The sequence below is a fragment of the Rhinichthys klamathensis genome, unplaced genomic scaffold (genome assembly GCF_029890125.1).
Source record: "Rhinichthys klamathensis goyatoka isolate OS25496 unplaced genomic scaffold, OSU_Roscu_1.1 h1tg000051l_1, whole genome shotgun sequence".
Lineage (NCBI taxonomy): Eukaryota > Metazoa > Chordata > Actinopteri > Cypriniformes > Leuciscidae > Rhinichthys > Rhinichthys klamathensis.
The window spans coordinates 2130194-2142518 of NW_026606597.1; the positions used below are offsets into that span (position 1 = coordinate 2130194).

At 37.0% G+C, this 12325-nt stretch overlaps 1 long non-coding RNA gene across 1 annotated transcript; it reads left to right on the plus strand.

The window, feature by feature from the left end:
- Positions 1-4350: 4350 nt before the first annotated feature.
- On the plus strand, positions 4351-11043 carry LOC130083027 (uncharacterized). The gene is made up of 3 exons (XR_008806807.1): positions 4351-4428; positions 10822-10863; positions 10973-11043. It is a non-coding gene; the product is annotated as an uncharacterized LOC130083027 (long non-coding RNA).
- The last annotated feature ends 1282 nt before the right edge of the window (positions 11044-12325 follow it).

Sequence of the window (12325 nt, forward strand, 5' to 3'; positions counted from 1 at the left end):
AGTGATAAAATGGTATTAAAATGGACTGAATTTGAAATCGGAGACTGTTTCTTATCAAAAGTAACAAGCCTCAAAACCTCACTGATCAACTATTTCTGTGTAAAATGTTGTATTTATTGATATAGTCTACAGTCTGACAATAATGTACTGTATATAAAGCATATCTATCTATCTATCTATCTATCTATCTATCTATCTATCTATCTATCTATCTATATATATATATATATATATATTTATAAATACATACTAATTATGTTGTCTGGAATGTTTTCAGTCAACATGTTAAGAAAGAAGAGAATAAAACCTGAGCAGGATGCAAAAGAACACATATTGTCGGGCAAAGACAAAGCCTTCATTGAGGGACGACAAACACCACAAGGCAATTTGACTATGTTCAGACTGCAGGCAAATCAAATCATAAAGTAGGCATGCACTTGTAAGAATGAAAAGTAGGCCTATTGCTGGCAGTCTGGACATGATCTTTCACATTCACACATTTTACCCTTGGGTAAGCCGCTCATTTTCATAAAGGTTAAGAGATGAAAAAAAAAACTTTAAACAATTTTTTTATAATTATTATTTTAAAATAAATACATAAAACTATGTATACAGAGAATAGTGTAACCAAAATCAACTAGTAGGCTATATCGCAGTGAAAACCAATGCTTGATTATTTTTTTTATTTCCTGCACCTCATATTACATTACACAGTTTTACAGGATTTAACTCTTTAAAAGGATAGGTTGGTTAGCTGTGTAACATATAGGTGCACTTGGATTCATGTTTTATTTGTATTATTATATATTATTTTGCCCTTTCAGGGAGAGGTGTGTTTGCACTTGAGCACATTGAACCATCCACCTTTGTTGTTGAATACCGTGGGATTCTCTCTCAAAGTAAACATGTTAAAGATGTTCAAGGCAACTACTTGTTTGACTTCACATGGAATGGAACACGTTATTGGTAAGCTGGCTGTTTCTTTTTTGGTTTATTTATTTTTGGTTCATATTCAGAGCAAACTAGTTGCATGTCATTCTAATAAAAACAGTTATAATTATGATTTATTATTATTACTATTATTATTACAATATAGGGCTGCACGATTTGGGGAAAATGTCATTGTGATTATTGAGGTCAATATTGCAATTGGAATATGCGATTGCGATATAATAAACAAATGGTTTCATGAGTCAACTTGCTTGGTTCTAAAGCAAAATGCACACACAGATTAGTGATAATTCTGAAATGTGTATTTCTCAACTCAAACTAGCAACAACAACTAAATGATTGATAACATCTAAGCCATTGATGTCTGGATAAAAATTAATCCACCCCCATTTAAAACATTAATTATAGCCATCCAACATTACAGTGATTCCATCATTACAATTGAAAGCTATAATTTTTTAAAAAACATTTATTAGACGTCAAAAAATATAACAGCTTTTAATTTAAGTGACCTTCAAATAATCCTCACATAAACCCATTATAAATGACATGTCATATTTACCTGTGCCCTTCCTGTCTAACAGGTATGCAGAAATTTAATAAAGTTATCAAACAGTCTGCGACTCTGCGCTGCATAAATAATAAATAGACTAATCCTTATTAAAGCTACATAAGTTCTTTAGTCAAGAGCAGTGAGTAATTTTCTCTGTCCCCTTTGTTCTTTGATTAACTTTACTGACAGAAAGCTTTGGCTGCCGGCCCTTTAAGAGCAGCCGCTGCTGACAGAGACACGGATCTCACATGCGCCTCATCCTCTCACAACTCTATACGTCCATCATAAGACTGCTCTTATGTTATGAAGATACTCGACAAACGACATTTTGGCATAATTGTGTGTGTTGTTGTTCGTTCAAGAGCGAAAGAGAACTGTATTCTGGCGCGTGTCTTTCTGTGAGTCACAGTCGGACATTCAGCGCGCTCTCTTTTGACTTGTCTCGCATGAATGGTTTTAAGCAATCGCATGAGAGCATTATCATGTAACACTAGCCAAAGGATGACAAATAATAACAGATGCTGCGTTAATTGCGTTAACAGCCCATTGTTTATTTTACATAAAATCGCAGCATTTTGCGCCATATAATCGCACAGGCTTGACATCGCGATTACGATTGCGATAAGATTAATCGTGCCGCACTATTACAATAGCAGATTTGCTAGGGTTCTCATAACATTAGGAACTTATTAGTTAGTGATAATCAATAACATGGTTATTGTTCAACTGGGGTATTATTTTTTTTACCTTAAAGGAGTCATAATGTGCAATTTTCACTTTTCCATGAGAATCAATGTATGTTATGATTGACTAACGATTATACATTGGCCGGGATGCCGATATTCAAAAGTGAAGCGTTTGTTTACCCCAGGGTTCTTAAACTAGCCAACGTGCACGCGCACTCAAATACGAGATTTCAATTTCTCCCCCGACATGACGTCAAGACGGGGCCGGATATACCATATATGGACACCGCAGAGGAGGCCCGCCCTGCCCCTCTCCCCATCATATTCAGTCAAGAAAGATGCAGAAACGTAGTGCACACGTGAGTTGCTCTGTGTTGACTGTCATAATCCACATTCTAATGTTTTTTCTTTACCCAAAACTGACCAAACTACAAGGGACAAGTGGATGAAATTTATTTTTAATGACGCTGTTCCAACAACCATCTCAACTTGCTCAACGTTAGGTGTCTGCGCTAAACATTTCACAAAAGATTATTTTACAAATTTGGGGCAATATCAGGCGAAGTTGGCATCGAAGCTACGTTTGGAAAAAGGTGCCATTCCAACAATCAGGGACTTGCCTGAATTTGAAACGGTAAGACTGTGTTTTTATTACTATATTATGTGTAAATAGCAGCTAACTACTAATGCGTTAGTGTATGTGATGTAAACACGGGGAATGGACTCTACGAATGCTAGCCACATCTTTCCACTTTAAAAAGACTAGAAAATGATACAGCTATTATTTAATATAATCGTATACAATATAACAATGACAACATATCATTGTATTGATTTTTTTATATAATAGATAAGGATAGATACATTTAAAAAACAGTCAAGAATTAATAAACATAAAGAAAAACATAACGTTACATGTCTGCAGATGAAAATTATTAAATATCTAAAAAACCACAACGTCAAAAAAGGCAAAAACAACACATTATAGCAAACGTTAATCTCTATAACCACTGTAAGCTGAAAATAAAGTAGACTACATCTCCGTTAATGTAATCTACATTAAATTAAAGCTAAACTTATGTGGGAGAAAATAGCAAAAAAACGTTTTAGCTCGTTACTGATGTTAATGTATGTCTCAGTCAAAAAAATTGTCTTTACCATTCAGAGACATGTTGATGTAGACGTCCTTCTATTGACTGTTGTTACTCTTCCGTTTCCATTTCTGGTTCAGAGTCTGGCTCCAACATATACGGTTGAATCCCGTAGGTCGCGGCCGGGTCGGGTTCATTAACAACTTGCGCCATGATCTCTTTTTGGAATGATATGCTGAAGTTACCTGCGGTGTCAAGCCCCCTCCTTCCTGCCACCAATCAACGCGCCCCTCATTTGCATTATTAAAATGACCGTCCACGACAGCCAAAACCTCGCATCAGATCTCGCGAGACAATAATGCATTCAGAAATAAGGGTCAAACAAGCTCTGTGTTTATTTTTTTCCAATTTTTCTTTTTTAGAAGGGCATGAAATGACTATAATAGAGCGTGGGTATCAAAGTTAATACTACATTATGACTCCTTTAAGTGGATCATCTGACCTATTAAATTCTTAGGAAGTCAAGTTAACTTTCACAATGTGTATTTGAATATAGGTTAAATAGGCCAAGGTTAGCCTAACCCAAATGTTCAGTTAGAACCGTATGTTTCAGTGTGTGTCTATGTTTTAAGTTTCTTACTGCACTATTTTTATCACAGCATAGATGCAACAAAAGAGGACGGTGGAGGAATGATGATGACAAAAATCCAAATTGCAAAGTCAAGACAATCATTGTTGACGGAAGGCCACTCCTGTGTCTGTTTAGTATAAGACATATCTTTCCAGATGAGGAGGTCACATACAACTATGGGGATTCCTCTTGGCCTTCGCGTTTAAGGGTGAGTCTCTTAAAGACTTTATCACTGAAAGTCAACCATGTTCTGTATTTCATGAATGTTAGTTTTTTATATGATGCAGATTATTAAAAAAAATTCTGCACGTCTGCTTTGTGCATGACGGAGCCATGAAAGGGACACTAGATATTTAGTCTTTGGTTGATACTAGAATTAGTTGCGGTGACCGATTGGCAAGCATCCTTGCCTCAGTGTTGTACCTGTCTTTCTCATAATTACAGGAATTGTGTGACGAGACATCAGTGGCTGTGACTGAATGCAGTGTGAATCCTTCCTCATCAGTGAAACAGAAAGTAAGTGAGCGCATGTTCCTTCATTGTTTTCTTCTCTTTGACACAGGCAATGTTAAGTGTAGGATGGTTGGGCATCATGCTAGACTGGTTGACGTGGACTGTCGTCTTAAAGACGCTGTTGTGACGTCTCAAATTCGAGTAAAATGTACATTGCTCGGTTCATACATTTTCATAACTCGTGCGTTGGGGGATGGGCATGACACTGACCTGAAATATAAGGACAGTTCTCCACTACGAGGACCATCATGTCAGGGTTAGGGTTTGTGGAAAAGATGTTGCTTTGGGTACAGTTGGTACTCAAGAATAATACTTTTACCGCCGCCGCCCCCGCGGCGGTAAAATTCGGATGTGTATTTGCTGCCTTTTACCGCTAAGAGGCGCTACAATCAAGGTGTCAGTTTATTCTCTCTATTGCGTAATCTACCGCCGCGCCGCCACTCATTCAGAGCGATTGAAAGCTGGTAACAGATGAATTCAAGTGAAACATTGTAGTTAAACGAATTCATAATCGCAATACTGAAATTAAATTGAATAAATAGTGAAAACATTACAACATAAAACATTGCAACAGAAATATATTAGGCTATCAATGAGGGTCTGGAAGAGCATAAGACGTAATTTAATAGCGTTCAGACGGTAGCTCAGTGGTTAACGCAACAACATGAGCCTCACGGAGCTTCAAGCGATCCGAGATCGAATCTCAATGTAGCCAACTCATCTCAATGTTGGCCGACTTTATGTTTTACCGTTCTTGATGCTTAAATAGGTAACTGTTTATTAGCGAGTTCATTAACTGTTTATTTATTTAATGTCAAGCGTTTTGTTTAATTATCAATGCCACATTAACGTAAATTTGCTACATTCCATGTCCGCTGCACGACAAAGCTGATGAGGGAAATGAAAATAAATAAAAAAAGAAAGCTGATCGCGTCAGAAAATGAAAATAATGAAGCTCGTCTTTAATCTGCTAAATTATTGTTTTGTGAATCATTCACGAAATTGAGTTGACTGACAGTGATACCTGGCCATAGCAACGGGAGAAATTTTTCAAAACAGATCCATACATTGAACAAATCAGAAAAGACTGATTTTGTTGACTTGACAGACTAACTAAATAGTATTACTTTCAATATAAAAACAAATGAAAATGTAAAAGAACACTACAATTAATTAAGTTTGAAACCCATCGCAAATTTTGAAGAATGTAAGAAACACAGAATCTTATTCTTGCAACATTTTAAATTTGTATTGTCAAAGGAATTTCAGCTAAATTAAACAATTAAAACAGTACAAAACGAAAATAGTCCAAAGCCACATAAATTAAGAACATGCGTTTTTCTTTGCCTGTCTCTCGCGCTGGATCTCTTTTTAGCAAGTTTATTTTGTCTCCCTCCCTCCCTCCAAAAAAAAAAAACTGTAACAAATTATTTAGCCTTTGTTGCTTCAAAGACAAAGCATGCCTTGTTGAATTCACCTTACAATAAAACGAGGTTGATCGCGAATTAAAGAGCTCTGTATCTGCTGTGGCATGAATGTGTTTAGTCAACAATTAATGTTTAGATAATGCCAGATTGTTGACAATCATACACAGTGCTCAAACATTCTAAAACTCTAAAACTCTACAAAACCAGTTGAAACAACTGGATTGAACACTTTAATTGAAATTTTGTGTGAAAACTTTAAATACAAAAAATAAACTACAATATTTATCATTTAATAAGATATAGGGCCTACATTTGGACACACCGGGAGATTTATAAGAATTTAGCCTTTGCCTGCAGGCTGGCTATCCGACATCTCCATATGAAAGAGGAACATTAACACCTATTGTGCCGATAAAGCCACTGTCCCTCCAACCCCCCCACAGGCTCTCTGAGACTGACTTACAACAAAAAGAAGTCGCAATTCACACTTAAACCGCTATTCTAGCATTAGACTATTAAAGTGTTGATAATGAAGGAATTAAATAATGTAAGCTACATGTAGTGATATTTCTGTCATGAAACATAATTACTAAATATTTCATTTCAATAATTCATTCAATTTCAATAAGTTGTTCTTTTTTATTCAAATAAACCTCGAACCACAGTGCTTCGTTGTGCTGCTGTTAAACTAAATAACATTTATAGAATAGTTATGAACTTAAATGAAACAATATAGCAACATTTCGACAAAAATTATTTGATCTGCTTTTACATTTTAATTCAGGGCGATTTAGCCTACATTTAATTAGAGCGAGATTTTCCCCCTTGTCCTTTCCTCGTTGGGAAGCGCTCACATCATAGCTAAACATGTTTGAGTAGATCATCTGTACCTCTCAGTTTCAGATGGATTACATAATCAGATAACATTTATTAAATATTTAGACAATTAAAGGCTTTAGACATAGCCGATTTCTTATCGTGACTGAGCTGAGGCAAGTGGTTTTCGGTTCATTTTTGTGACGCGCAGTTCCCGGAGACAGAGACGAGACGACAGCTAAAATGTTGTTAGCCTAATATGAATAGAAGTTTACAGTTTTGAACGATGTAGGCAAAAAATACGGAGTAGCCTATTAAGCTATTTTAGCTGTTATGAGAAAAATAAATCCAAATGAACGCGCCGCCGTGTTTGTCGAACTCTAATTCAACATGCCAGAATAAAACCCGACTTTAGAACAATAGCGCCACTCGGCGTGGTGTGCCAAAACACTTAATTATAAACTTCAATATTTCATTCAAAATAATCTCAAAACGCTTTGTGACCTTTTGGAAAAGCCGTGCATAGGGCCTACATTAAGGCCACTGGAACTAATGAACAACTGAAACGCTGGTTTTGATTTTATTGTTTGTCGTTTAAACGTGCCTGTTGCATATCTCTATTTTATATATTGTATATGGTATATTGGTGAAGTAGCCTATAACCTATAGGGAATCCCAAAAATTTATATAGGCTATAGCTATTTATAAATTACGATTGGTATTATTATACAGATGTAAAGTCATTCTGTTGGATACTATTTGTTCCAGTGTAAAATGGAAATGCTTGGCAATTTTATTTTATAAATATAAGCAAAAACTATATGGTGTAACAGAGTTTTAGAACTAGACAAATCTCTCTGCATTAATAATCGGATATAAAATGCATTAATAGGCTAATATAAAATTTACAAAAGTACCAAGTTTGTTTGGGATTTGAACCCGTGTCATCTAAATGATCGAACCGTAAGTTCTTCCACTCGGCCATGATTTTACTCTTTGTGAAATGACCAAACGTTTGTTTCTCCAGTGTGTTCGTTCACATGAGCGAGAAAACGTTTTATCGTTAGCATATTGTAGACCTTTTACAGTTTAAAAAAAGATGATATCTTATCTGTATGACCAAAAATTACGGAGTAGGCTAGCCTTTTAAGTTCTTTTAGCTGTAATGAGAAAAAAATTAATTCAAGTGAAAGTGCCGCCGCGTTTGTCGAACTCTAGTTCAACATGCCAGAATAAAACCCAATTTTAGAACAATGTGTGCAACGTAGCGCCACTCGGTGTGCCAAAACACTTAATTATAAACAATCAATATTTCGTTCAAAAACATCTCAAAACGCTTTGTGACATTCTGAAAAGCCGTGAATGTATTAAGGCCACTGGAACCAGGATCGTAACTGAAACGCGCTGCATGTTATCTCTCAATACAGGAGCAGAAGCGCCGGTTCAGATTGTATCGTTTGTTGTTTAAACGTGCGTGTTGCATATTTTTAAAAATATATAATATATGTGATATGGTCTATTGGTAAATTAGGCTATAGCATTGATTACTGTGGAGGGGGGAAATCCCCCACCAGCAAATCGCACCTTGTTACACAACCATGTTTTTAAAAACTCTTTCTGTAGCCTATATGGAACCCCATGAAGTTTTTTTTTTCTATTTTTTTTAACATAACTGCTTTTGAAATTATGATTGGAATTATTATACAGATTGATATAAATTAAGTCAATCTGTTGGATAATATTTGTTCCTTTGTGTAAAATGGAATCGGTTCATTCATTTTCATAACTCGTGCGTTGGGGGATGGGCATGACACTGACCTGAAATATAAGGACAGTTCTCCACTACGAGGACCATCATGTCAGGGTTAGGGTTTGAGGAAAAGATGTTGCTTTGGGTATGTGTCGGCTGCTTCTTTATTGTGGGTAAGCTGTAGACCCAATATGCACTCTTTTCAATCTGGATATGCTTTGTGACTTTCAGTCACAGAGACGTAAACTGTTAAGGCCCATTCACACCACACTCTGGAATGAAAGTTGTGCTATGTTCAATATATGTTGATTTAATAAATAATTTTTGTTATAGTGCCACCATGAAGTTCACAGTGCTGTTATCTCCAGTTTGGATTCTTGTGAAGATTGCAGTGGACCTGTGTCAAGTCGAAAATGGCTTGGCCTTACATGCAAATGTCAGTATCTGCATCATTGTTAGAAACCCAGTCATACTATTGAATGGTCGTGCAACACTCTCTCATTTTCCCCTGAGACGAGAGAAATCCGCTATTTACCCTTTTCACTTCCTCCTAAAATCGTCATTTAACGTCATTGTAGGAGGAAGTGTAAGAGGGGGGGATTTCTGTAAAGACTACAAGCTCTAGTTCCCACCCTTTCAAACCCGCCCATAGGGGGTTGGACCTAATGCGCTAACAGACACATCACTGATCAGTGCCGTGCGTTTGATTTCACCGGCAGAAACTTTTTCATTCCAGCGGTGCCAATTTCTACTGTACGATATCGAGATAAAAGCCGGAAGGAGGAAACTTTCACGGTGAAACTAAGTCGTAGCTTTCCTTGCTGTGCTGTGGATCGTTAATCGAAACCTAGAGGACTATGGCGCGCGCCGCTGTGTGAGAAATAAATAAATAAAAGTGGAACGCAGTGTGTGTGTTAAGCTCACCCTACGGTTTTGATATTTGCACTAATAAAGTGTGTAAACATTCAACTCAACTCAACTCAACTCAACTTTATTTATATAGCACTTTCAACACCACAAGTGGAACCAAAGTGCTGTACAGAAGGTATAAAAAATTAAATAAAAACAAAGACATAAAAACAATGCAAACATGACATACACAACTTACAAAGCATTATCAAATGCTAAAGAGAACAGATAAGTTTTAAGCGCACTCTGAAAAACACCCAATGAAGGACAAGTTTTTACAGACAGAGGAAGCTCATTCCAGAGCCTAGGAGCTGCAACAGAGAAAGCCCGATCACCTTTACATTTTAAACGGGATCGCGGAACCATGAGAAGCAATTGATCATTTGAGCGCAGAGATCTACTGGATTGACAGCGGCTGATTAAATCAGTAACATACTCAGGTGCTAGGCCATGCAGAGACTTAAAAACATACAACAACGCTTTGTATTGAACTCTGTATCGTATGGGTAACCAATGTAGTTTAATTAACACCGGAGTAATGTGCTCTCTCTTCTTAGTACCCGTTAAAAGCCTGGCCGCTGAGTTCTGAACGAGCTTTCTCAGTCATGGATTCGCTCGTTATGGATGAACAAGATAGTGAAAAACGGACGGTAAAAATGACTGAGAAAGCTGTGGAAGAACACTAGTCCAGACAACTTCATGCACGCAGGTATAAGCTATCTCAGCTAACGAGCATGATAAAGCAAATAATTAGTTCACAAAGTAACTCTTCACTAGAAATTGTGTGAAATGATTTCCAGGCGGTAGGTAGTGGGAGTGGCCTGCGGAGCTGAGCATTGCAATGCACTATGGGGATTTTTGTCTACAATCCACAAGCACTAAAAAGTCATTTTCTGCCTTTTATCGGCCAAGAAGGACCCAAATTAGAAATGTATGCTACTATTCTACTACATATATGACCCACTTTCAATACATATTCATGTCTCAACCGGTGGAATTACCCTTTAAACAGAAAAAAGAAGAAAAAAAACACCATTATTAACCAGTTAATGGTCATTTCAAGTAATCGTTTCTGGTTTTTCCCCAGTTTTTGTTTTCATTCTTTGAACTGGTTCAGAGCCCTCATATTTACATAATAATAATAATAATAATAATTATATATATATTATATATACCTGTTTGCTGTGTAGAGAAGATGAATAGTGTGTTGCTTTTTTTCCCTTAGAAAAAAACAAAAATGGGCCTGGGTGAGGCTGACAGCTCCACAGGTATGTGCATGCGCATATATTTTAGATATTTATTTGAGAAAAAGGATACATGTTGATTTTATTTTTTATCTTCCACAGTAATTCAGTGTAAAGTGGTCCTTTTCATGTTACACAGGACCAGAGACTAGTTTTCCCTGTGTGCTTATCTGCTGATATTTCACATGGTCCGAAACTGTTTGGATCGTAGGGCTGGAATACATTTTAATTCTTGCTTTTTACCCCTCAGGAAAAAGCCAAATGAATCAGGATGAAACTGAGAACTCCAGAGGTATTTAAACATTTGGGTATATTAAAGTTATTCCATGTATATACATATAGGTGTATAGGTATACATATGTGTATGTATATGTTTGTTTGTTTGTTTGTTTGTTTTACAGGGACCAAATTGAGGAGAATTGCGAAAAGGCCATGGAGCCCAAATGAAGTGAATGCTGTCATGAAACATTTCAGAGTCCATATTTCTAAGGGACACCTTGCAACAAAGGCAGAGTGTGAGCAGTGCAAGACTGCAGAGGACCCTGTTCTGAGAGAAAGAATGGCCCAAAATATAAGGGATTTCGTGAGGAACCGAGGTTTGATGTTGAAAAAGAAATCTTCTTAGAGTTCTTCGAGAGATCAGTGTCGCCTTCCATTAAAGGTTGTATCAGCGATTTCAGGCCCAAATATAAATGATCACATTCATCTAATTTTTCCTAACGATCCGCTAGCTGCCCGCTCCATAAGCATGCCGTCCAAAAACCGTGTCTCTGTAGGCAGCCTAGGCTCTGAGATCTGCACACAAAAGGTGGGGGTGTTGTGGTTTGAGATTTTGCGGTGATTGGTTGGAACACTGTTTATTTTGGTTTTGAGTGGTTGGTGAAACCCATTGTTTTTGTGTGCAGATCTCAGAGCCTAGGCTGCCTACAGAGACGCGGTTTTTGGACGGCATGCTTATGGAGCGGGCAGCTAGCGGATCGTTAGGAAAAATTAGATGAATTTGATCATTTATATTTGGGCCTGAAATCGCTGATACAACCTTTAATGTCTGTGGGTTTTGTTCTCTAAAGTTTTGTTGGGCCAGAAGAGTGTTCAAGACATCCTTTTATTTACTTTTATTAAAACACTGTTTTGAAAGAAATGTACAAATACATGCATTTACTGGAAGGCAATTTAATTTGGTTTTATTTCCAGTGTGTTGCTGAGGTCATTTTGAGGCACACTCCCTCATGCACTTTAGTCCCATAATGGTTAGAGATGCACCGATTACAATTTTCTAGGCCGATTCCGATTTTTCCGAGTTTGACCTGCCGATACCGATTTTAGCCGATTCCGATTTCATTTTTTCTAACCACTTTACAGCACACACAAATATTTATTTTCTATTTTTTTTTTTTTATAAAACACCATATACTTCTACCCAAACTGAATAATAAAAACAAGTTTAAATGGGTGAATTTTCTATAAATATTTTTGAGTCTTCTTCATTTTCTTTTCTGACATAGCCTACTCCAGTTCTTGTTAAAACACACTAGACATGCAAATTCTGTGCATTTTGGGCACTTTTTGTGTGAAATCATATTTATTTTGCCCATCAAAAAAAGTGTGCTTTCACTTTAATTGAGTGTGAGCAGCGCAGCAAAAATAGACTCTGTGCCGAAACCGCTTCACTGCTGCTCACGCGACGCTCCTGCTTGACGCTCTGCTCCCGCTCCCGGTGTGATGCATTCACTGATTAACATGCACGCCGAAAA